General features: G+C 37.2%; 1 protein-coding gene across 7 annotated transcripts in view; it reads right to left on the bottom strand.

The window, feature by feature from the left end:
- The window catches only part of Vps13b (vacuolar protein sorting 13 homolog B), a 559,226-nt gene that overhangs the window by 377,893 nt on the left and 153,646 nt on the right, over positions 1–27,687 (bottom strand). The window lies entirely within an intron of this gene.

Raw genomic sequence — 27,687 nt, 5'->3', positions numbered from 1 at the left:
TGATACTCTGTCTATAAAATATTCATTTTAAGCAAATATCCTTTTCTCCTCATCCCTTAAGCTCTAAGTCACACTGTTTCTCCCACACTCTCTTTGGCCTCTTGCCCCCATCAGTTACTAGTTCGTTCTCTCTTTCTCTCTTTCTCTTTCTCTTTCTCTCTCTCTCTCTCGTTCTCTCTCTCTCTCTCTCTCTCTCTCTCTCTCTCTCTCTCTCTCTCTCTCTCTCTCTCACACACACACACACACACACACACACACACACACACACACACACACAGTATTTTCCAACCTCAAATGTTATGTATGCATCAGACCATGAACAAATATTTCCGATAATAATTCAAAGGACTGATAATACTTTTTTTATTTTTGAATTATAATAAAATACATGACAATATCTATTTATTTTGAGTTAAAGGCTAAATTTAAACCATCTGTTATATTACAATTCTTATTTGTTTATATCAAATTAGTTCAAGTGTGATTGGTACATAAGACAATGTGGTCAGTCACTATGTATAAACAAACATAAACCTGTGTTGTATTAGACTAGATACATAGACCATAACATACAGCAAAGCTAACAACTTTCTCATTTCTAAATAGGAACACTTTCCTTTTACCCAAGCAGTGACATAGTCGGGGACTTCAAACGTCACTGCTCTGTTATCACTAGCCTGGGGAAAGAAGATGGAATGCAGAGGACTAAGAGGCTACGACATGACTCAATGTTTCAAAAGGTACAGCGGACGATGATAAGGTCTATTGGTTCACATTATCTTTTTATCTGGTGAAACACCCCTTCAAAACATGTGTCTTCAAGGTCCTGGACCTGAAATTATAAGCCCTAGAACCAGCTGTGCTGGTCACAAATACCAGAGGGAAGTCATCCATGCTATTATTTTTTTATAGCTATGTAGCCCTGGCTACCCTACAACTCACTACATAGATCAGGCTGGCCTCAAATTCATAGTTCTGCCTGCCTCTGCCTCACAAGTGAGTGCTGAAATTAACACCTGATTGTTATTTTTTTCAATTATTGTTTTTGATAGTACTCTAGTTATGAAGTTCTTCATGTTTTAATGATTGTATCTAATCCTCTTTCATCTAACAGCCTATTACTGTGATGAGATTATAGAAAGACTTAAGAAGAGCTACCTCCTCATAGATAGATACTTCCTAATAGAACTGCTATGCATCAGAGCAGAGTTTGTTCAATTAGCTAACTAGGTGACCAGCCTGTGAAACAACCGTTCCAAAGGACAGAAGGAAGACCCAGTGTCCAGTGGGGAAACGGTGGGAGTGTTCTTATAAGCACAATCAGACTCAAACACTGTAGTGTTCAAATGATAGAAACTAGCAGTGCACACATTAATAAAGACGGCCTTTTCAGGAGGTGCTTGAGAACTTGAATATGTCTCAAGCAATCATACCAAATAGCACCTTTTCTCCATTTACACTTCTTCATGATGACCGACTCGGAGTTATTCTGCAGCAACTGCTGATATCTCAATAAAATAATTCTACTCATTAGTCAGTCAGTCTGGGGTAAAGAGGGGTGTGCTAATTACTCTGATAACCTAAGGGGCCATGATGACCATTCTAGACACATCCTCTAAGAGTTATCCTTCCCAAATCAGAGTGACCAGGACGGAGAGATGGTTCAGTCAGGGAAGTGCTCTCCCCACAGAATGAAGACCTGAGCTTGATCCCAAGCACTTACATGAAAACGCTGGGCAAGGTGACATGGTACTTGTAATCTAGTGCTGGGCAGGCAGGAACTGGAGGACACTGGGACCTCTCTGACCAGCTGGCCTAGCCTATCTGTTGAGGCCTAGATGTCCCAGCAAGAGAATATTTCAAAGATCAAGGTAGGTAGCTACTGAGGAACAACATCTGAGGGAGACTTATCACCTCAATACCAAGTGTATAACGCAAATACATACGTGCCTGCAAGCACACACGCACACACACACACCAGAGTGCTTCACATTTACAACAGAAGTACAACGACATGTTTCATTCATGGGAAATGCAGTCTCTGGTGCTCTGTTGTAGTGCCCATGATCCTACCTTCACATTAGAAAGGAATAAGCAAACTGTATTCTGTAAAGCAAACATCTGTTTTTACAGAGTCTGAATGGGGAGAATTTAGTTTAAATTTTTTTAAAAGAACAATGCACAACTTGAGAAATAATAATCTAATCTCCATAAATGAACGTTTACTGGACTGTGTCCTATTGGTCCGCTGACATATTGTTCTTGGCGGCTGCCCAGCTGCAGCAGCATCAGCATGGATCAGTGCAATTCAGAACAGAAAAACTGAAAATATGAATTATCTAGCCATTCATAAAAAAATCTGCCAACCACTGAGGTAAAAAGCACATAGACCTTCAGATGCATTACTATGAGATACTGAACACCTGCCTCAGTTCCCCAGTAACACAGCTGAAGGTCTACTGGATTTTCAGATAAGATCACTCTACAGCCCCTTCTGGTGATTACACCAAGTGACACCATGACTTCCGGGCATTTATTCTATAAGCAGGTGTTATCTTTGTTTCACAAGTGAGAAAACTGAAGGGGGTAATAAAAGGTGCACCTTGCTTTCTTTTTCAGCTCACAGTTCATACTTTGGAAACAGAAGACAGTGGAATGTCCAGTCTGTGGCGGCAAAGCCCATGAGAATAACACCACTCCCTGCTAAGAGGGACTAGAAAACAGAATTGGGAGGGTGGTGACTTCCTCCAAGGAAAAGAGATTTCTACAGTGCACAGAGTGATGCATACACTCCAGTCATAGAACCTACAACCAGTGTGCAGAGCAGAGAACACCTTTTTGAAATGGTTAAGAACTTATCCATCCAAACTGACCATCACTATAATTCCTTTGCTCTGGCCCTGGAATCTCTAGCCTCAGTTTTCCAAGTTACATAACAGACTGTCTACATCACCCTTTATTACTGCTCCTGGGTTAGACTAAAGGGGCACAGATATGTTTAAAAGTACGAATAGAGCCGGGCGGTGGTGGCGCACGCCTTTAATCCCAGCACTCGGGAGGCAGAGGCAGGCAGATCTCTGTGAGTTCGAGGCCAGCCTGGGCTACCAAGTGAGTTCCAGGAAAGGCGCAAAGCTACACAGAGAAACCCTGTCTCGAAAAACCAAAAAAAAAAAAAAAAAAAGTACAAATAGAAAACAAAGTACAGAATTTTAAAAGGCAGCATTTTCTTAGTTACAAAATTTTCAAGTTTATAATAATAAAATGCTTCCAAATAGTATTATCAGATAAAAACAGTAGTTCTTTATAATTTAGTAATTCATCATTCTTGTTGTACGCTGATTCAAAGTTTAGTGGAGAGAGAGAACACATTTTCACATGAGTGCCTGTGTGTTGGAGACAGCTCGACATTGGGTGTTGTCTTCTCTTGCTCTCGACCACAGTTTGTCCAGGGTCTCTCACTGAACCTGAAGCTCCCGAGTGACTGGATAGACCGGCTTGCCAGTGAGCCTATGTTCAATGCCCAGGGTTGGGATTACAGGCATACACTCACACAACAAACTTGCCTTATTTTTAGTGTATGTGTCTAATGTGAATGAGTATGTATGCCTGTTCACATATATAGACTCATGTGTGTCTATAATGTGCAACACGTATATGCATGTGAAAGTCAAAGGTTGATGTGGGGTATATTCTCCCATTGTATTTTACCTTATTTTTTAAGGTGGGCCTTTCAATCAATCCCAGAAGTCAACTATAGCTAGTCTTGCTTTCCAGTTTGATGATTTATAGGTACCACCTCGGCCTTCTGGAATTATAGGCAAGCCTCCATGTCCACTGGGTATTATATGGATTCTGGTCATCCAAGCTCAGGTGCTTATGTTGGCACACAAGCACTTTGCCCTGAGCCACATATCCAGCCTTATTCTTCAGTTAGAATTAGGGTACTACTTAAGAGCATATCTGAGATGTGTTTTACCTATCTACTGAATTAGATGGGTAATTCTGTTTCACTCTACATTTAAGCTGCTCCTTATTACAGTCAAGGCTAATAAACACAGTAGACAAAGTCTTAACTACTTTTAGAGACACTTATAGTATATTTTTATATAAAATGCAGAATGTCTTCTATTAAGTATCTACCATATTTGTGAATCCTTAAGTTTACATTCAACCCTCTCCATTAACTGTTTTAAAGAAATTACACAGCCCCAACAATTCACATATTTTGCTTTCAAGTCAAAAATTATAAAGACCTAAAGGTAAGTCAGACATGGAAGCTCACATTTGTAACATCCATGCTCAAGAGGCTGAGGTAGGTTTGCCAAGAATACTGGGCCTATCTGAGCCACACAGTCCATTCCAAAATAGCCTGAGGCAAAGAAAAGGACCCTATCTGAACAATCAAAAACAAAAATCAAAAAGTAATCTAAGAGAGAATAATATTAAGGAACAATGTGTTCAAAAATTTTAAAGTGTACAATGAAACTTTGGAGTAAAATCAATATCCTGGCATTTATTAAAATGCTGCATTTAAATGTTATTTTATGACTATATAATTATTTTCAGTGAAATGATCAGTGTATTTTAATTTTTTGGCAAAGAACTACATTTTATAATGATAAAGTCATGAATTACATTACAGCAGTAGTCAAGACAAAATTCAGTTACACCAAGCATGGTGGCATGCGCCTTTACTCCTCGTACTTAGAAGGGTGAGGCAGGTGGATCCCTGTGAGTGTGATCCCAACCTGGTCTATATAGTGAGTTCCAGGACAGCCAAGGCTACACAGAGAGAGATCCTGTCTCACAAAGGAAAAAAAAGAATTAAGGGTTCAATTACTCTCTGGATGAGACTGGTCCCTGTAGGGCTCATCTATTTGGTTGCTTAGTCCACAGCTGAGGAGCTGTCAGGCAAGCATTAGGAGGTGTGGCATTGTTGAAGGAGGTGTGTCACTAGGGATAGGCTTTGATATTTTAAAACCTCACATCAAGTCCAGTCTCTCTGTCCCTGTCTCTCCCTCTCTCTCTCTCTCTCTGCCTACTCCCTGTGGATCAGAATTCAGCTCTCAGCTACCACACCTGCCTGACTGCCACCATGATCCCTGACATGATGATTATGGACTGAACCTCTGAAAGTATAAGCAAGCACCCAATTAAATGCTTTTTTTTTTTTTTTAATAAGAGTTGCTTTGGTCAAGGTATCTCTTAACAGCAACACAATAGTGACTAAGACATTATCCCACACAAAAAATGTAACTTGTAAAATAACTAAGATCAAAGGACTCATAATAATATTATATAACTTAGAACAGAACAAGAAAAACTACTAGAGTAGGGATACACTTTAAAATATTCCTACACTTTAAAAGCTATAGAAATCTAAGGTGTTTAAATAAATCATTGCAATAAATGGATTTTATGTTTAAAGATGGAAATATGAAAGATTAAATAACATGAAGACAAAGTGATCAAAACTGTAAACACTTTCAAGAGTACTTTTGACACTGGGGTCTTCTTAATTTTAACTGTTAATGGCAGAGCAAAGGAGGCACCACAAGGTGGTGCTGATATCCTCCAATAACTGGCAAGGTAGACTACTACAGCCACTCAGATGTGACCTAAAGTGAGATTCACCAATAGAAAACTAAGAGCAATACTGGATGTTCTGACCAATCATAAGGGTGGATAGCAGCTGTCACATTGTCTAGTTCAATAGAAAACTAAGAGCAATATTTGGGATGTTCTGACCAATCATATGGGTAGATAGTAACTGTCACATTTTCTAGACCAATAGGAAACTAAGAGCAATACTTTGGGATGTTCAAATTACTCATTACCAAAAACAAACAAACCTGAAATAATAATTACGAAGTATTAATATTAGGTTAATATTAACATTAACAATCCTTGAAGGGGAAGAGGAAGAGAAAGGGGAAGGGAACTAATGAATCGGCTCTAGGAACACACTAGCAATTCATGAGGAAATAAAGTTTCTACAAAGATTTTTAAAAAAAAAAATCTCATCTTTACCAAAATAGAACCTAGATCTTAGAGAAGTAGAACATGACAGGCGATCACAAAACTGAACATGGGAAATGTTGCAACAGTAAAGAGTTTCTGAATGCTCAAAGACCAAAGGTAATCCAAAATCAAATACACAGTGGATCCAAAGGCAAAATGTCACTGCAACCCTGCCTGGGTCTGAAGCCAGAGCATGGAAACTCTGCACTACACATTTGCCATGCAAGACCAATGAAATTATGCTCAGATTTGAGATTATAATTATGAATTGCAGTGCTTTTACTGCACATACAAAATAATCAGAAACATGTTTTAATTGCAGAAAACAAAGATACTAAGTACTTTCCTATGATTCCCCCAGCATTTAAGTGTCTTTGAATTATGTTATATTATAATACTTGTCTGTAAAAGTGGCTGATTGAGTGGCTGGATTTTACTTCTTTAAAAAAAAAAAAGGGCTAGAGGGATGGCTCGGAGGTTAAGAGCGCTGACTACACTTCCATAGGTCCTGAGTTCAATTCCCAGCAACCACATGATGGCTCACAACCATCTGTAATGAGATCTGGTGCGCTCTTCTGGCATTCAGGCAGAACACTATATACATAATAAATAAATCTTTAAAAGAAAAAAAGAGAAAGAAAGAAAGAAAAGAAAAAAGAACATTTCAGTCAATTTTGGTCAGGCATTAAGGTAAAAATTCTAACAACTTCTGAAGTGGTTCTAAATATACTTCTGCCATTTATATGAAGCAATGTTCGCAACAATAATAATTTAAAAAAATCAAATATCAATCAACTCTGACAAACACTGAAGATGCTCTACATCCTGTAGTGACAAATATTCACATATTTAATTCTTTATGTAAAAATAAGTATATCAGTCTAATCAGTATGCAAACTTCTTTCAATTTCTTTCAAATTTATGAATAAATTCATAAATACGAGCTGTTTTAATAATTTGTGGTTTATTATTAGTAAATGTTTGGTTTGTGTAACTATGTAAACTACATCACTTAGAATTTTATCAACTGAAAAGGTGTCACTAGTGGAAAATGTGACATGGACTCCATTATACATGAACTCTATTACAGCTCAAAATCCTGCTGTGGTTACCATTGAAGATCACTACTATCATTTACTGAGTGTCAACTTGTGTCAAGAAATGTGGTAAGAACTGTACATTTGTTTTCGCGCCTAGGTCACACTGCTACCTAAAAGGTAATGCCATTTTCTTTATTACGAATGAAGGAACTATGGAACAGAGAGACTAAATAACCTTCCCAGGAAACATCCAACACTACACAGACATGCTGAAATCTCAAGCTAAGTAACAAGGCACTAAGTATGTACCACTTAGAATCCCACAGTATATGATGCTGTGGATAAAACATACATTATTTCCTTTGGAGAAAACTGTCTTAGCTAGGTTTTCTATTGCTTGAAAAGACACCATGAACAAAAACAACTTGGAAAAGTTTTATTTTACCTTATACTTCCACATAACAGTCCATCATGAAGGGAAGTCAGGGTAGGAACTCAAGGCAGGAATCTAGAGGCAGGAACTAGAGAGGCCATGGAGGAACACTGCTTACCGGCTTGCTCAGCCTGGTTTCTTATACAACTCAGGGCTATTTACTGAGAGGTAGCATCACCTACAATAAGGTGGGTCCTCCTACATCAATTATCAACCAAGAAAGTGCACTACAGGCTTACCCGCATGCCAATACAATGGAGGCTTTTTCTCAACTGAGGTTCTCTTTTCCCACAATATATCTCTTCAAAAATATATTTAGGTGTGTCATGTTGAGAAAAACCACACAACACAAAAAGTAACAGCTATTTAACAGAAAATAAAGAAGTCTTGATTTGTGTTTGCTGTTCATTTATTATTTAACTATAAATGATCAATTTCATCTGAACTCTTCACTTTTAGTAAGCTTATATATTGAAAAACACAAATGCTAGGACAGAAACCAAAGAAAGAGACTCAAAATGCAAAACAGACAACAAGTCAGTTCACTTCAAACTACCCTGAAATGATATAAAACATTAAAAATAATAATTCCTTATGGTTGAAGAAAACAAAAATATGACACGTGGTTAAAAACTAAGGTTAATTACAAAGAGTGATCTAAAAGAAAATAAACAATAACTTCACAGGCAGTTGGAGGAGCTAGTTATATTTAAAAAGAATATTGGACTTACCGGAATTAAATATTCTTAACTTACCATGTGAAAGAATTTAATTTTGTAAAGAACAATAAATTATATGTCTATAACTCTTAAGAACAGATTTCTAAATAATCAGACTGTTTTAAATAGGAAAACAGTAAAGATAACCTAAACTGTAGTTGGAAATTACTGCATTATAAAAATGCAGCTGACACACTTTTTAAATACAAGCAGTTTAAGAACAAGTATTTAAATATATTCAAGTTCCAAGAACATGAACATACAAAAATAATTTTTGAAAAACTAAAAACAGTCTTAGTAATCTAATGAAACAACCACTTTTAGCATGGGTGGCATTTCTCTGTATTCTGGAATACTTCTATATTGCTTGGAAAGCACATAATTTGAAACTTAAAAAGAAAAAAGATAGGAATAGCAAGCTGGTAATGATTTTACCTAAAAGTTGGACATTTTTAGCTTTTCCGAGTAACAATTGTAACTCACTTCTCACTGAATCCATGCCTCCTAACACCGCCCAAATCTCAGAGAGCAAGCTGTGTTATTTGACTTCTAAATACCTTTCTCTTTATATTTATGTTGTGTTCTAAAATAAGAAAGCACAAATGAGAGCTCAAATGACTTAGATCAATCTATTTTATCATCATTTTCTTAATCATGTATCTAAAAATTTGAATATTACTACAATCAAATCTAATTCCAAGTGAGACATCCAAGTACTACAAATAAAAACATTTTAGAATGGAAAACTCACATAAAACCAAAGATAATATGGCAGAATAACAAAATGCTCTTCAGAGTTCTTATCTTTCTTTTCATGACTTTATATTGCTATAAATCCGTGAGGAGTCTTCACCAAAGACAGAGACCTAGGCTTGTGGGGAACACATTTAGTCCCTTTGGAAGCAGAGGGGCGGAGACATCAAAAGTGGCTTCAGGTCAGGTAAACAGAACAATGAGAGCGAAATCCAGGGTTGCAGTTTTCCATGACAATTAAGTACTAACATGGGCATGCAACTGCTGTGTGCTGTTTCTGCTTTGTTTTGGAAGAAGTTTGCCAGCTGTACCATATGTACTTCCTCAAAGAGTATTCACCCTGAAAGTACACCTGCCTTTAAAACTAATGCACAGGGCTGGGGAACACAAGCTTAGGGGCAGAACACTTGTCTAGATGCTCAGGACCGGAATATGGTACTGCATCAAAAAGTAAATACACAGACTAGAACAGAGACAGATCTCTGTATGGTACTGATAACCACTAATCCCTCACTACACACTGTTTTATGCCATCAAATGAGTGAACTATTGAGACTACTTCTTCCAGCATCTCATGACTGACTACATGAGCTCTGTCATACAATTTTCTTTAAAATATAGACAAAAACATGCTTTGTCCTCTCCAGTTATTTCTTTATTATCAAGAACATAAACTTGTTTCATTTGTTCACTTTTAAGTAAATTAATGTCAACTTAGGATTTAGAAAATAATTATGCTACTATTATTTTTAGAATCTTTCTTTCAGGACATCTTAAATCTGTTCACTATTCAATCACATAACAATGTATTCCCCCTTACATGTTAAACCTCAAGGTTTCCTCATCATTTCCATGTTTCCTTTCATCTCTTAAAATTGAGCTTCCTATATTATTCCCTATTTGCTGAGATTAACTCTAGAGAGCTATCATGATATAAAGACATCACTATACTAAGTAAGAAACTGAGATGAGAATGAAAAGCACAACTGTTGAGAAAGAGCCTAGCGAGGCCATCTCAGCTTGGCAATGCCCACATATGCCACGAGGAACAGGTATACTGGTCAGAATCTGCACAGGCAATTTTGTATTTCACTTTATTTTGGAAAATTACTTAATGGGGAGGCCAACTATAGTCTACTAGTGCAACTAACATCCAAAGTTTTAAATGCTTCAGGTCAGCCAGTGTTGGTAGCATCTCTACTTCCCTCTATTAATGTATTAGAAGGAATGCTAAGATTCAGAGAAATAGTCCAGAAAGGAAAACTAATCCATCAGCGATACACAAGCATGATGGATCATAGTCTCCTGCTGAAGAGAAAACAGTGGTTCTGTAAAGACGAGTCTGCCAAGCAGCACTGCATCTCTCCAACACTAGCCATGCTGGTGTAGAATAACACACCTATGTATCTACTGTCTCTGCTAAAAATTAGGATATTTGTTGATACAGTTATCTGATCATCTATTATCTGTAGACAGGAATAAAACACCTCTGTCAGGACATGATTAATACTATAACAAAGGTTTACTAAACAATCAAATGCTAGGTTTTTGTGTGTGTTTGTGCCTGGGTTTTTTAAAAAACCCTCATATTTAACCAGAATAAATATTTGAACAACTAATTTAGAAACACAACATAATATGAATTTTATATACTGTAGTTTTTATATTATATGGAACACTAATAAGAAGTTATTAAGCGTCATAAATAAATTATTGTATAAATATGATTTTTGCAAGTTCATAGAAATTTGACAAGAGAAATTCCTACCCTGAAGACATTCATATTGTGAGACAGTTAATAACCTAGGGAGTTAAGCCACTATTTTGAGGGTTAAAAGGGTATTCTAGAAAGAAAAGTGAGCATATTTAAGGAGACAAAGCACCAGGGCATTGACAGTCTCTCTGTACCTGCTTGGCCTCCCCTAGCTCGCTCTCCCTCCCTCCCTCCCTCTCTCTCTCTCTCTCTCTCTCTCTCTCTCTCTCTCTCTCTCTATATATATATATATATATATATATATATATATATATATATATATATTCCCATCCTCCCGCCCCCAATGCACATGCTTAATCAAGAGGATAACAGTAGGACAGTGGTGGTGCACACCTTTAACCTCATCACTCAGAGGGCAGAGGCAGACTGATATTTTTGAGTTCCAGGACAGTCTAGTCTAAAAGGGAATACTAGAACAGCCATTGCTAACAAGAAACCCTGTCTTGAAAAACCAAAAACCAAAAAAGAAAGAAAGGGGTGGGGGGAGAAAAGAGAAGGGAAGCAGCAGCGAAGACGCCGCCATGAGCTGCACTGAAGCTGCACTGAACGTGCAGGCCAGGACTTCTTGACTCATTTTCTCAGTGTGTGGGGAGGAGGGGGGAGGGGGGGTGCTGGCCGTGCCATGCATGTGGTGACCAGAGGACAACTTGCAGAAGTGCTTCTTTCCTCCACCATGCAAGCTCCAGGGATCCACTCAGCAGCAAACACTATGTCAGTTCCTTTCATAATTTTTTTTTTTTTTAATTTTCTTGTCAATGATAGGCATTGAACCAAGAACTTTGTGCCTGCCAGGCAAATGTTCTGGTACTGAGGCAAACTCTCAGCCCTCACAGAAGGGTTTGGAACAAAGATGTTGTGCCAGCACAGTTTTTATTTCAGTCCTTCCGCTCATATTAGAACATGAAGAAGACTATACTAGCTTCTAAGACGTGAGATTATTTCAATATTCTTGATTGTGCTGCTTCAATCTCTCAATAAAATAATCTTATTACAAGTATTACAAAAACTAATACCATAGAGTATTGCAAGTTTCCTCAAAATAATATTTGAACATATTCTTGTAAAAAAGAAAATCCTCTGTCTCAATCTCATTTGCACTAATTATTACCTATTAACATTTTGTCTTAAGAGTACAGGAGGAAACAAAAACGATTACAGGAGGAAGTGTGAATGATGAATCCTTAAGAAGGGAACACTCTAGAATACCTGAAAAATAAGCACACTTGTTAGGAGGCTCCCAGCTATTAGGAATAGGTCATATTGCAAGTTCCGAACTGTTGCATAACAATGTGATATGGGTATAGGGCTTCGAGAGTAGAGTTGTTCTATGTGCTCTAGAAGAAGCAGATTCACTTATTTTATATCTGTGGAGTTAACACTGAAGAAGTTAAATAGTTAACTTTCCCTTGTCATCTGAAAACTTTATTTTCATGATTGCTTTATTTCATAATCTTGAATGAATTTATCATCAGAAATATCACATGTGAACCATGGTCTAGAAATAGTTTATTTTGCTAGAACATGAAGCAGAAGGGCCAAAGCTGAACAGTGGTGGCACACGCCTTTAAGCCCAGCACTCAGGAGGCAGAAGCAGGCAGATCTTTGTGAATTCAAGGCCAGCCTGTGCTACAAAGTGAGTTCCAGGACAGCCAGAGTCGTTGCACAGAAAACCCTGTCTCAAAACACCAAAAACAAAAAGCAAAAAGCAGCAGCAACAACAAAAAGCATAAGGCAAAGGGGCCAGCAAATTGACTCCGTGACACTATTGCTAGCCAAGCCAGACGCTCTAAGTTCTATACTTGGAATCCACTTGGTAGAAACAAACTGACTCCCACAAGGTATCCTACGACTTTCACAAGTACCCTTGTATCCACTCACAGACACAAAATAAAACAGACAGATGACAGAGAGATGATATATGATAGAAAAAGATAGATGATAGATAGACAGACAGACAGACAGACAGATAATAGAGAGAGATGACAGATAGTTGGTAGGTAACAGATAGATGGATAGATAGACAGACAGATAGGCAGACAGACGATAGATAGATAGATAGATAGATAGATAGCTTGATAGCTTGATAGCTCGATAGATAGAGATATAATGAATAGATAGATGATAGAGGAATAGAGAGAGATAGATGATAGAGATAGAAGAGAGACAGATGGATAGAGACAGAGAGAGATAGATAAGAGAGAGAGAGATGATAAAGATAGAACTGTTGCTGTAGTTGTTTTAAGAAAAACATATAGTCATAAAATCTATCTTCTTTTTTTTTTTTTAACCGAAAAGAGAAATCTTCTAGCAGACACTGAAGAAAAGTCTGGTTCAAATCTCACAACCATTGGGCCAACAGAATACAACAGTAAAATGAAAAATGTAGAATAAGAAACAGCATCAATTCCATCAATCCAAACTTGATAAAAGAGACAGAGGTAGCCGGGCGGTGGTGGCTCACGCCTTTAATCCCAGCACTCGGGAGGCAGAGGCAGGCGGATCTCTGTGAGTTCGAGGCCAGCCTGGTCTACAGCACAAGATCCAGGAAAGGCGCAAAGCTACACAGAGAAACCCTGTCTCAAAAAACCCAAAAAAAAAAAAAAAGAGAGACAGAGGTAAGTCATATCACATTCTGAAAACTACTTCCTAACTAAACTCATAACCTAAGTTTCTTAAACACTAGGCCCAAAGCTTAAAAGATCAGTAAAACTTCTATGCATGTACATAAGGAGATATATATAAAAATGCTCATAGCAGCATTATTTGTAATTACTTTTAGTTACAAATATAATCTACACAATTACTGAGGAAATATAGGTATATAAATACAGCTTATACAGCATTAGTTGAATAAAGAAATGAGGTTGAAAAAAGCAATACAAACACTTTTGCTATGTAACATACCAACCCACACCTCAATGTCCAATGGCTTAAAAAAGTTGTTAATTTAATTCATTGTTCCATAGAGCACAGGTGGTAATCCCCTCAAAAGTTTTCCCAGTAGTTTTGATCTTTGTTGAGAATCACTCTTAAATGTATAGTCAGTTGAGGTTCGCATGTGCATAAAACAAAGAAAGGCTAAGAAAATTCCAATTAAAGCCCTAATGTACATTCCCATGGAACTTGAAAATTGTATGCCTGTGTGTATGTGTGTGTACAATCACAATATACATTTATATTAACAATCTAAGAGACAAACATCACCAATGAAGAAATACATTAACATCATTGTGTTTATTTGTATAAAAATGTACAAATACAATACAGACTATTGTATGCTGATATGTAATCATCTATCTCTTACAGATTGTATTTGATTTCCTAATTCAGTGTTAAGTGTCACTTAAATTGAAATTTTAAAATTTGTATTTCAAAATGATTACTAATATAACTTATGCTAATTCAACATGTCAATTAAAACAAAACAGTTCCTTTTAAAGGGATAATAACTGCCCTATAACTATAATTGGGAGGTTCTAGGATTCAGAATATAAACAGTTTTACATAGTTTAGCTGTTTTATGGTCATTGAGCAGCCACTGTCATGGCTACTGTAGTAAATTACTCCCTTGCAATACAATGATAAAAATGCTGCTTAAGACCAGGCCTACTATTGAAAACCTTCAATCTCAACACTCAGGAGGCAGAGGCAGAGACTGAGACAGAGACAGGGAATCTCTGTTTGTGTGAGAGACCAGCCTAGTCTGCACAGCAAGTTCTAGGCCAGTCAGCGACATAGTGGGACTGTCTCAAGGAAAAAACAAAAACAAAAAAAACTAGCAAACTAACACAACTGATTCCTCAAGTAAACTTTTCTAAGCACTTTACAGGCCAGTCCATCATAAAACAACAGAAAAGGCTCTTAATTGCTAATAGTCATCATTTAACTTTTCGTTTATAGGTCTTCTTCACTAGAAGAAGCCAAAGAAGTTAAGATTTTATTGAAACCACTTTATTACTTGAAAAGGGTAAAAAAAAAAAAAACAAAACTTTAGGAAATCAAATGTATGATAAAGAAAATTATCTATTATTACACAATATGAAGAATACTTCAACATGCATAAGAATGGAAGCTGAAAAGTAAAGAAATAATCATTGTCCAGAATAATAAGAACTTGAAGAGACTGAATCCATTTAACTTTCTAAACTGCTTTTAAGATTAGGGGTTACATTTTTGTCCAATGACTATTAGGTACTTTAAAAAGAGGCTAATGTGAAAACTTGGAGAATATCTAAAAGCCAATTAAAATACAAGATATTTATAGTTCCAGTATCTGTTTGTAGATAATGACTAGGTCAAATAACATCTTGAGCTAACCCAAGAGAACATTGTTTTCCTTTTCATTGGTCAATTTTCAATTGGGCAAAGAGAAGAAACAGAGGCTCAGAGGTTAAGTAAGCACTTGCCCAACACGAGGACTGGAATTTACATACACAGAACACATGTAAATGCAAGATAGGCAGCCACCTGTAACTCTAGCCTAAGGTGGACACATACAAACACCCACACATAAACATGTTTGTACACTCCACATACACACAAAAAATGAAAAAGAAAGTAAACACTTAAGAGACAGAGAATAAGACTGAAAGAAGACAGGGAAAAGTAGTAGATGGAAGGGTACACACACACACTCGGGGTCAGGGGTAAGAAGTAGACGGAAGGTGCACACACACTCGGGGCCAGGGATAAGAAGTACATGGAAGGTGCAGACACTCGGGGTCAGGGATAAGAAGTAGATGGGAAGTGGTGGCTCAAGAGCAAGATCCAGGATTTTGACTTTATTCTGTATTCAACACTTAATTGAATTCCAATTCTTTCTTTTTCAAAGCCTGCACCTTAAATACACACATGCAATGCCAGGTCTCTGTAGGATTTCACATTTTCTATGGATGGCAAAGGAGAGCGTGAGGCCAGCCCTGTAATTGTTTGTTTGTTTCTCCAAGACAGGGTCTCACTATATACCCTGGCTGTCCTGGAATTCACTATGTAGACCAGGCTGGCCTTGAACTCACAGAGATCCACCTGCCTCTGCTTCCCAAGTGGTGGGACTAAAAGCATGCACAACTAAACCCAGACAACCCTACAATTTTTAATATATATGTTCAAAAATTTTTGAAAGGGTACTTTAACATAAAATTATTCTAGTCCCACATGTTTTCAAAAAATGGTGCCAGGAGACCTTGTCCAAATAACACATCTAAATAATTTGAAATTCCAAATAATTGGGAAAACACTTGCCCTCTAAATAGGTATTTTTAATGAGCTAATACATACTACAGTTAATATGTACCATACATTCCAAACACTGATTCGTAAACAGGGGTAACTGATTCTAGAGAAAAAATGACATGCTTCAAAACTATTTTTGGTTATCGAAACTTAGTGGGTGTTGTGCTAGTATTTAATGCTACAGATCAGAGATGCTACAAAATATCCAATAATGTACAAGACAGAACTCCAGGTATGAAATGTTAGCTATGCCACTCTGAAGGAGTAGAGGGAAAAAATGGAAAAAGAATAGGAGAGAAAGGTGAATGAAAGCTATCATTTCCTATTTTTATTTGTGGGAATCATTAGATGGTTGTCTTTTATAAGAATCTTGCAAAATGCTAAGGAAGATGTTATTTCATGGAATTCCCATGGGAATAAGCAGTCATAGAGCAAACAGGAAGATAGAGGCCCCTGGGAAGGCTTAGTGCTTGTGTTTCTATGTAAGCCATGGTATCTGATGGCTCGGGAAACAGCAACAACAAAAATGTACCCAAATTGCTTCAAAATGGAAGTGGCAGTAACACTGCAGTCCACTGAAGTTGTGACATCTGGAGCCAACACCATTTCCTCACTCTCAGAGCAGAGGGATTCTTTAAACTAAGAGAAAGGAAGGAGGGAAGGAAGGAAGAAAGGAAGGAAGGAAGGAAGGAAGGAAGGAAGGAAGGAAGGAAGGAAGGAAGGAAGGAAGAAGAGAGAATCATGCAGTAGATATCAAGACAAAAACCTATGAATAGAAAATTTTAATCAGTCTTCTCTGAAGTAACTTTCTCATAACTATACACTTATATATGCAAACACACACCTTCAATTTTATTTTTCTAAAGTGTTAGTCTTCCATTTTCTTAGACATACTAAAACTCATTTAAGACTCATTCTTTCCACAGAGCTTAATAACCTCGGCATTTTTCTTCTTTACTGTACTTAGAACTTTTCACTTAAAGGAATTCTTTGACAGATCTGAATTACCAATATCACTAGTCTTAATACAGTGGCGCCATTATTACCTGATGATACGCGGTGCAATGTCACAAGAGTTCATAATGTAACTGAGATGACTGCCAGAAAGATACTTAGAAAGCAGGGAAACACTAGACAAATAGATGATTTACATCCAGTACGGGATAAAGCAGGTGGATCCAAGCTTATTTCATGTTACTCAAAACAGTGAACAATTTAAAATTTATGAATTGTTGATTTATCCACTTTTACATTCAATACCTATGAGCTATAGCTGATCATGATAAGTGAAATCACAAAGGTAAAACCATGGAAAAGCAGAACTGTTAAAATACAACTTTGTTCACACAATAGCCACTAAATCAGTCTTTTATATGTCAGGGAGTATGCAGTATTTTCATTTGTGAACTACAAAAATATACATAATTATTTATGTGGCTATCTTCTCCATTCCACCAGTCTTATATATAAATGTTCTAGATATGCAAACCAAAGAAAGCCCAATAGAGAAGTACTAAGAAAGGGATGAGCAAGACATATTTATTTTTATTTCAATAAACTTGGTACAAAGAGGTAATTTATTATAAGTAAATCAATCATCATAGAAGTTTAGAATGACTGATTGACCCTCACAGCCATATTCTATGATTAATAAATAATTTAGTCAGAACAAATTTTTTTAAATCACTATTATTTCTGAAATTGTTAAAATACTTGTCATGTAAACAGTGAGATAAAGTAAAAGGTATATAAAACAAAGTTATGAAGGTTAAATACAAATTATTTAATAAGTGAAAGCTGATGTCTGAGATAGGGTTTCTATTGCTGTGAAGAGACATGGTGACCATGGCAACCCTTATACAGGAAAACATGTAATTGTGGTGACTGACTTGCAGTTGAGAGGTTTAATCCATTATCCCCATGATGGGAAGCAAGATAGCATGCAGGCAGACATTGTGCTGGAGAAAGAGCTGAGAGTTCTTACACCTTCACTCACAGACAATAGGAAATGGTCTTTCTCAATGATCTTGGCTTGAACATATATGAGACCTCAAAGTCGGCCTCCACAGAAATACAGTTCTTCCTACAAGACCACAGCCAATTCAACAAGGCCACACCTCCTAACAGTGCCACCACCTTTGAGGGCCATTTAATATCAAACCACCATAGCTGATATGCTTGTTTTTGACCAAAGACCTTGACGAAAAAACGTATCCAGGTCCTTGTAATCATGAAGAATAACATTAAGAGATCTGAATTATAATTCTCTAGATATACCACATTCTAACTTAAGACATGCACCTGCACAGATTAAAACTGCTCTGTGATGGGTGCTTGTAGCTAAATGCTTTTTACAAAACCGCCTTTGAGAGGTAGGTTAAACTATCACTACCCTTTAACCTGGAAAGCAATATTCTGAAGAACAAAGGAATCCTGAAATAAAACTGACTTCTGTTTACCAAATTAGATAACACATAAACAGCTGCACTGAGTGAAACCTTTAAATTTTATATGAAAACAGATACATAGTTACTGCAAGGCTTCAGGAGGAAAACAAAACAAAACAAAACAGTTCAGCAGTTTAAACACAAAGAAAAGAAAGCAAAACTAGGAACATAATATTTAACAATTCTATGACTAATGCTCAGAATCTAGTCTAAAGGAGGTTAAACAAAAATTAGTTAAAATGGGATGTATTTAAGTGAATCACAAAGAAAATAAGTTTACAACTTGTTGCCTGACTGTGAAGCAATCGCCTAACAGATTAAAACCGTGTTTAGTCTTGAGAGTGACAACACAAACTAGGTCATACGTTCAGGAGCTTACAAGAAGAAGATGAGATGGGCTAATAAAAGAGTTTTCAATTTTATCTCAAAGATACCCAAGCAGTGTGCTCAGCAGAGAAAAAAACAACCTTTAAATAAAAGTAAAATATCAAAATGTAACAATTAGGTTTAAAAACATTTATAACCTCTACCACTGATCACTTTCACCAAAAAGCCTTAAAATTCCTCTCCATCTATAAACAATTACATCTCCTTCACAATAAAAGATTCAAGATCATTCTTTTGCTCTATCATTGAAATTCAAACCAAAAAATACAACACTGTATATTAAAATTGGTAGACTTTTGAATTATATTATCACTGAACCTGTGGGTTTCAAACTTTCTTCATAGAAGAATCCTATTCATTTTATTTTTCCCACATACAAAATCTTATTAAGTAGTGGCGGGGAAAAAAGGCAGAGAAAAACACAACGGTCCTCTGATAGAATCTAAAAGTGAGGGCTCAGAGCCCCGTAAATAAGGCACTTCTAAACTTTTGTGATTTGTAAATTTTTCAAGTAAAAATAAATAAAGGGGGGAAAACATACATATTTATTTGATCCAGTGAAATAAAATCACACAACTAACCCTAAAATCAAACTAATCTCATTAACCAACTGAGATATTCAAGTGGAACGGACGGTTACAGACATCAGAACATGAGAAGAACGTAAAAGTACTGCTGGCCTCGAAGAAATCAGTAATTGATAATTGCTCAGTTAAAAGGTGAAAATGATCACGAGAGAGTCTAGTAGCCTAACATGAATTACTTTCCCATGAGTAGAGCACAGTTTGGCATCTAAGCACAGCTTCAGAACTTAATCAAATGCTTTCATCTTTAGAAAGGCTACTGTCTACAAAGCAGTCCCCGAGAATCACTGAGTATGAACTGGAGGATTGCTCATGTCTGGTTGCTTCCACCCCAGCCTGCACTCATTACTTCACCCCATTAACATTCCACACTGGGAGTCCTTTACCAGTTTTATGAGGCGAAACCACAAAACGTCAGGTTAACAAAATCTTCACACAGCAATTTCACCTTAAAATACTGCCTGTCAGGGATATGGTTCCAAGATATTCAATAAATCACTAGCTTTATAAAGCAGGTTGCAAGTCAAGTAAATTAAACTCTTTCATCAGAACACAATCAAGATGAAGCAAACACCAGCAGACTATTGGAAGTTACACACTCACGGGCAAAGCAGTGCGACAGGAAGATGTGCAGTGTTGCCGGCTACAGGCTCCTACTATGTTGACAGTTCCACCTGAACAGCAAACAACACAGGGCGATGGGGCACACACTTACTGCTTCTATTCCTGGTTCTTCCGCTTATGACTGGTGTATCTTTGAGACAATTTATAAACCCTCTTGAAATGTGCATGTCTAAGCCTATTTTCTCAGTTTAAAAATGAAGAAATTGCCGGGTGGTGGTGGCGCTCGCCTTTAATCCCAGCACTCAGAAGGCAGAGGCAGGTGGATCTTTGTGAGTTCGAGGCCAGCCTGGTCTACAGAACGAGATCCAGGAAAAGGCGCAAAGCTACACAGAGAAACCCTGTCTCAAAAAAACAAAAAAACAAAAAAACAAAAAAAAAAGAAATTGTCTCCATTACCTAAAAAATGTAAGATAAAGTGCTATGAATAGGATCTGATAATAGTAAATGGCAATTTTTACTTTCCTTCCTTATATACCTTGATAGATAGAAAATTGCTAATCTGAGTAAAAGATGTTGTTCTAACTCCTAAGGAAATCATTAAGCAAGGCATCTGTCTCTGTTCCTATACTCCTGTGATTAACAAAATCAGAATGAAAATAAAGTGAACATGAGAAGTGATGGTGTATTCATGAGCCAGCGTGCATCTGCCAAAATTTCTACCTGCACTCCTTCCTTGCTCTGTAGGACCAAAGAACATGAATAATTAAACCCTGTCCATCCATACACCAGGCTGGTTAACATGGTTACTAGTGGAATTTGCCTGTCAGTGTGGCAATTGCTAATCCACACTAGATAAAATACTCTAAACAAGTAACCACAGGTAGTGTGCTGAATAGTTCTTATGTCAACTTGATACAGGCTGAAGTCATTTTGGAAGTGAGACCCTTGATTGAGAAAATGCCCCCACCAGACAGACCTATGGACAAGCTTGGGGTACATTTTCTTGATTGATGATTTACTTGAGATGGCCCAGCCCACTATGGTCACGGGCGCTACAACAAGGTGGGCTGAGTAAGACATGAGGAGTAAGCCAGTAAGCAGCATCTTCCATGACGTCAGCACCAGCTCCAAACCTGACTTCCCTAGATGATGGAGTCTAAGATGCTTTTGGTCATGGTGTTTATCACAACAATGGAAGCCCAAGGACAGTAGAATGGCCAGTGCTGGGTGTATCTTCTGTCCTCTTGTCACCATGCAACAAGTCTGCTAAAGAGACACCCCTGGAGACTTCAATCATTGCAGGGTTGTCACAAAGGGCAGAGACTAATCCTAGTGAACCCTTAATCAGACGCTCTACTACAGAAGATGGCCTCAGCTGTCCAGTGGCCTCACTAAATAATTCAGCAATTCTTAGACAACAACTATCAGGGGTAAGGCCTTCCTAATAACTGCAATCAGGACCTTGAAAGGAAGAACACATCTTCAGGACTGAAACTGTCTCTTTTTGAAAAGTAGTAAAAGTAAGAGCTCCAAGCCAAACAATTACACGCTACTGGAAACCAGAAGCCACAATCCAAAGGAACAGAACTGTCAAAGTTAAAACTCCAAAACATTAACATTGGAGGAAAAACACATGATTCCCTGGTGCTTATTATAAACAGTCATACCCTTACATGTGCTCAGCTTACAGCAAATAGTGAGGCATGATGTGATTTAACAGTAGTTAAATACTGATGATAATAAGCAAGCATTAACATGTTATATACCTAAAACGCATTATTTTACACATATAAAAATTCTATCACCCCAATTTTCAGGAAAGGAGCAGAGACTGTAAGAGGTCAACTAACTTCTCAACATCAGAAACTGGTAACAAGTCAGTAAGTCGAACTAAAAACTAAATGTAAGGGGCCTAGAGAAATGACTCTATGGTTCAGAGAACTTGCTGCTCTTCCAGAGCATATGACACTATGTCCAGGGGGTCTGATGTCTTTTTCTAGCCTCTGAGACTACCCCATACATGTGCGTACACATGCATTCACATGCATGTGCACATACACATAATTTTTTAAATCAATTTTAAGACTGAGTCTTCTCTCTGTAATAATTGTTCTTTGTTCCATATCCAAAGGATTCTATATAAGGGGTATATCATTCTCTACCAAGATTTTTGGTAAAACTCATTTTCACAACATTAATTCTACCAATACATGAGCATGAGATGTCTTTCCATTTTCCAGTATCTTTATCTCTTTCTTCAGACATTTAAAGTTTCATTGTAAGAGTCCTTTATTTCTTTGGTTAGGTTTGTTCCTAGATGCCTTATTTTCCTTAAGGCTATTGGGAATGGGAGTGGATCCATGATCTCCTTTCCCTGCACATTTGCTGCTGGTATATAGTACAGCTATTGACTTATGAAAGTTGATTCTGTACTCTTCTACATCAATGAATTTGTTTATCATTTATAATAGTTTTCTAGTACAACTTTGGAGATCTCTAATATATAGTATCATGTGATCTGTAAATAGGGATAGTTTGACTTATTTGCCATTTGTATCCCTTTAATTTCCTTCCCTTGCCTTATTGCTCCAACTAGGATAGAAAACAATATTACAAAGGAGTGGGGTTGTGACCACCTCTGTCTCATGTCTGACTTCACAAGGATGGCTTCAAGTTTTTCTCTATCTGGGATGATGTTGACTGTGTGTTTCTCAAAAATAACTTTTATGTATTTGGGCATATTCCCTCTAGTCCTACATTCTCTAAGACTTTATAATGAAGGCATATTGGATTCTGCCAAAGGTTTTTTCTGAATCTATTGAGATGATCATGTAACTTTTGTATTTAAGTCCATTTATGTGGTTGGTTTCTGGATGTCACATTGAATATGAGATACTAAGAACATGAAGTGTCAGCCAAGGATAGTAAAGTTATGTTCTCCCGGTTACATACGTAAAATTTTTCTTTATAATTACTTCAATATGTATACTCCATCTCTTTTTATTATTATTATTTAAACAAAAAAAAAAGGCTAAACCCAGTCTGTCTTAGTTAAGATTTCTATTGCTGAGATGAAACACTTGACCAAGGAGCAAGTTGTGGAGGAAAGGGTCTATTTGGCTTACACTTCCATATCACTGTTGATCACTGAAGGATGTCTGAACAGGACCGCACACAGGGCAGGAACCTGGAGGCAGGAGCTGATGCAGAGGCCATGGAGGGGAGCTGCTCACTGGCTTGCTTCCCATGGCTTGCTCAGCCTGCTTTCTTATAGAACCCAGGATCACCATTCCAGGGATGGCGCCACTCAGCCTGGAATGGGCTCTCTCCCACTGATCACTAAGAAAATGCCTTACAGCCAGATCTTATGGAAGCATTTTCTCAACTGAGGCTCCCTCTTCTCTGATGACTCTAGCATGTGTCAAGGTGACATAAAACTAGCCAGTACATACTTAATAAATTCTGAAACTTTTCAAAGTTTACCCAGCAGAAATACTAAAAATGTTATCATTTGAAATTTGATATATTCAACATTTCACATAATCCTACATTTCAGAATTTGCATTACCAGTATATGACACCCATAGACAAGTAAATTGTGTAACTGCCTCAATATAATACACAGGGCTGGAATGAATATATGACCTGACCACTTCCTTGTGTAGTCTTCCAACCAAACTCAAATATTCCCTGTTATATTGACTATTTCATCACCTTAGAATGGTTACTAATTAGAAAATTCATTTCAAGTTATTTCCAGGGACAGTAGAAAATACACGTTACAGAAAGAGATTTGTTATGACAGAGACCTACTCCACATCACTGTATCCCTGTGGCAGTAACTAAGCTATTCCGAGGGATGTAATCCACTCCAATTAGATCAACTCTTCTCAGGAAGATGCTCACATTAGTTATTCTCATTATTAGAACATTTTCGTACATTGCATTCAAGGTCCTTCTTCTATCGTTTATCCTTTTCTTTGTCCTGAGATGACAATGCAAGGCAGGAATGGCTACACTGGATTGCAATGGTGAGATGGGACTTGATTTCTGTAATGTATCCAGTTCTCTCTCCCTTACATCATTCCCAGCAGGTAGCTGGGGGGGTGGTATTAAGTTTCACAGCACTTGGCTATAAGTTTGCTCAGGAACTGAATAACTCAACATGTGAAACAGCTCAGTCTTTATCTAAATCTAGTCTTTATATTAACATTAAGTCATTGGAATTGTTCTCTTCAAAAATAATGGATTTCATTATCATGCTTTAATAGACATTTAATCATATTTTGCTCATATTCACTGACCTATTGCCTTTCTATATTCCCCCACTCTGCCTCTGTTTGCCCCACCTTCCATCCATAGTAAGGCTCTTATTAGTATACTGTTATGACAGTAGGTCTCTCTTGTAACAGATCCCTTTCTGTAACGTGTATTTTCTACTGTCACTGGAAATAACTTGAAATGAATTTTCTAATTAGTAACCATTCTAAGGTGATGAAATAGTCAATATAACAAGGCAATATTTGAGTTTGGTTGGAAGGTCATATATTCATTCCAGCCCATAGTATACTTTCTTGTCTGATCCACCAAGAAAATATAATGATTGCAAATATGTATACACTATACATACTTGAAAATATATATGGTATAGCAAATTTCACTTAAGAAAAATACTACTAAACATGGTACTCTTTAACTGACACACAGCTCAAGTATATATACCTACCAAGAAAATTAAGAGACTAATATGCACAAGTAGTAAATTAGGACAGACATACAATGGTTTCATATCTCAGCTAACAAAATTAAAGTCAGCTTTGAAGTATATAATTGTGAAATCTATTTCTACAAGGGTCCCCCGGCTTTACTCACACAAAGAAATATGAGTTGCTTGGAAAATATGTATCTCTACGAAACAAGTAAGTACTAGTAACTTGTGAATATTTCAGTTGCTTTCAGCATCACTAAGTTCATACCAAAAGGTTTTGAAAGGAGAATAATTGTTGCCTGACTGAAAATCATTATTAATAGTGAAATGGGTCTTGGGAGTTTCACCTCAGAGATTACACTGAGGTAACACTGGTCTTATAGTGTATGGACTATAAGATTCTCTACCTAAACTTTATTCATACATGTTTGTAGTCTAAACCCACTAAGAATAAAGTCAAAATGCTATAGGGATCAAGCATCTAGGTGAGGGGAGCATCAAGTTACAATGCCACCTTGACGGATAGGGTGGGGTTTTTTTTGGTTCTTTTTTTTTTTTTTTTTTTTTGGTGGTTTTTTGTTTTTTGGTTTTTTTGTTTTGTTTTGTTTTGTTTTGTTTTGTTTTGTTTTGTTTTGTTTTGTTTTTGAGACAGGGTTTTTCTATAGCTTTGGAGCCTGTCCTGGAACTCGCTCTGTAGACCAGGCTGGCCTGGAACTCACAGAGATCCGACTGCCTCTGCCTCTTGAGTGCTGGGATTAAAGGGGTGCACCACCACTGCCCAGCTTGATGGATAGTTTTAACAGTCAACCTGACATGACTTAAGAGTCGCCTGGGAAGAGAGCTTCAGTAAGGGATTAGATACATCAGGTCGGCCTATGGCCATGTCTGCCTTAACTGATGTGAAAAGAACCCTCCTGAATGTGAAATGGTACCTTTGAGTGGTGGCCCAGAAATGGGGGAGAGAAAGATTTGGTGGTTTTGCTCTCTTGACTTTCACTGGCACTGACATGTTCACCTGCCCTGCTGCTGCTAACTCCTTTGATGACATTAAGGCCAACTTCTTTAGACTTCCAATGTCAATTAAAAACCCTGCTGAGTCCTTTGTGGATATTAAAACTAGTTCCCGTGGGCTTCCAACATGGACTGAAGACCAGGGCTTCTCCAAGAATCCTATAGGCTTTGGGCACCATATAGGACTGCTGAGGAACCTAGCTTAATGCACTGACCAACTACTGTGCTTTGGCCTCTCCTTTTTAAAAAAGCCATTGAGTACTCTAACCATATCATGTAAGTCAATCTAATAATCTCTCTTTAATGTGTGTTAAATCTATCACTTCTGTTTCTCTTGAAAATTCTGACTAAGACAGCTACTAAAAAACTAACAGCAGCAAATAAAAGAAGGTTAGAAACTTTCAACACCCTTCTTTGTGGCAAAATTACACACCTGAGAAGGCTATAAAGCCCGAGGATAGAAATTTCTAACCATTTTTAAAGTAGTCAAATGAACTGGAAGGTAACATCTTAAAATACCATTTAAAAAGGAGGCTTAAAACTTACTTATGTCATGTCCTCTGAAGTCAAATAAACATACACTACCTTACACAGGTAGAGATATATGCTAAAGAAAAACAAACCTCAGAATACACACATAAAATACTGAATAGTAATTGCTACGTTTTATTAAGAGATTAATGATGACAGGTAAATTTGAGTGCACTCTGATATTAACCAGACTCAGAATCACAATTCTGTCAGGAGCTAATCCATTAATATACCTTTGATAGATCCAGAGAAGTGTACTTTTACTCACATACTAATTGAATTGAGTTAATTAATTGCAGCCTAAGCAGAAAGTTCAAACAGACCTCACACAGCATTCAAAGCATAGCTTCAAATCTAACCTTCCCTCCCTTTTCTTTAAACTGGCCCTGGGGATGAAGTCAAGAAATTGCCAATTAATAACATACTTGCTTTGATGACTCTTCAGTAACTTACTATCATCCCACTTCATAAATTTTTTAGTAAAAGTTCTGGAATTTCAACTAAGACACCACTTCCATGGGAAAACTCTATTTATAGAGTTCTCTTGCTGCCAATAAGACAAACTGGCTGAAGATCCTCCCACACCCCACACTGCAGAGGGAGAATCACTCAACCAGTCAGAGTTTAATCTGTTCCACCAATGGCACAGAAAACTACTCCAGGTTTTTCACTAAATAAATCTGAACATTAGTCTCTCCCCTGTGATTAAGACTAAGAGTGATCTAGGTTATTCAGAGACAAAAGCGTGTGATCCTGACTTTCAGCAGTAAACGTAACTACATTTAATCCCAAAGCCAGGTCACTCCTGTGTGTGGTGTCTATCAGCTTCAAATGGCAATCACTTCAACCCATGCCAGTTCATTCTCTTCTCACCTACAAAGCAGAAGATGTTGCATGCAACAATGAAGACACATAACCTCTACCACACCAGCCTATCTGTCAATCCAGACTTTTTACCTCATTCTGTACACATCCGCACCAATTTACTCAGATTCTTAGCCTCTATGAGAAAATTCTCTAACATAATATTCATCTGGTACATACAGTTTCCTGGTTTCTTAGCCTACAAGCCATAGATCTCTATCTTCATCTCTTTAATCTGCTCCAAGGATTAGTCCTCCTAACTAGACATTCTTAAATTACTTCAGTGAATCCATTTCACACTTGTGCAATAAATGTGCAAAAACACAAGGGTCAAGTTTCAAACTGTTTTTCATCTAATATAACAAAAACGGTACCATTCTGAAATAACTAAGAATGAAAGGGAGAGTTATTGCAAGCACACACTTATTCTGAGTGAGAAGCAGCCATTGCTTCTGACAAAGTGAGTAATACAAATAAGAAAACCAAGAAGACCAAACACTAATGACAATGTAGAGAACTGATAAGGGAAGACACTAGCAAATTGGCCAGTGCTAATTATTAGGTAAAACATTGGTTACCAGCCCATTTCCCTATTTTTGCCTTAAGTTAATTCTCACTG

Source organism: Peromyscus californicus, unplaced genomic scaffold (genome assembly GCF_007827085.1).
Source record: "Peromyscus californicus insignis strain IS unplaced genomic scaffold, ASM782708v3 Scaffold_20__1_contigs__length_68692818, whole genome shotgun sequence".
Lineage (NCBI taxonomy): Eukaryota > Metazoa > Chordata > Mammalia > Rodentia > Cricetidae > Peromyscus > Peromyscus californicus.
Note: the sequence above shows the minus strand (reverse complement) of the source record. Positions and strands in the feature narration are given on the sequence as shown.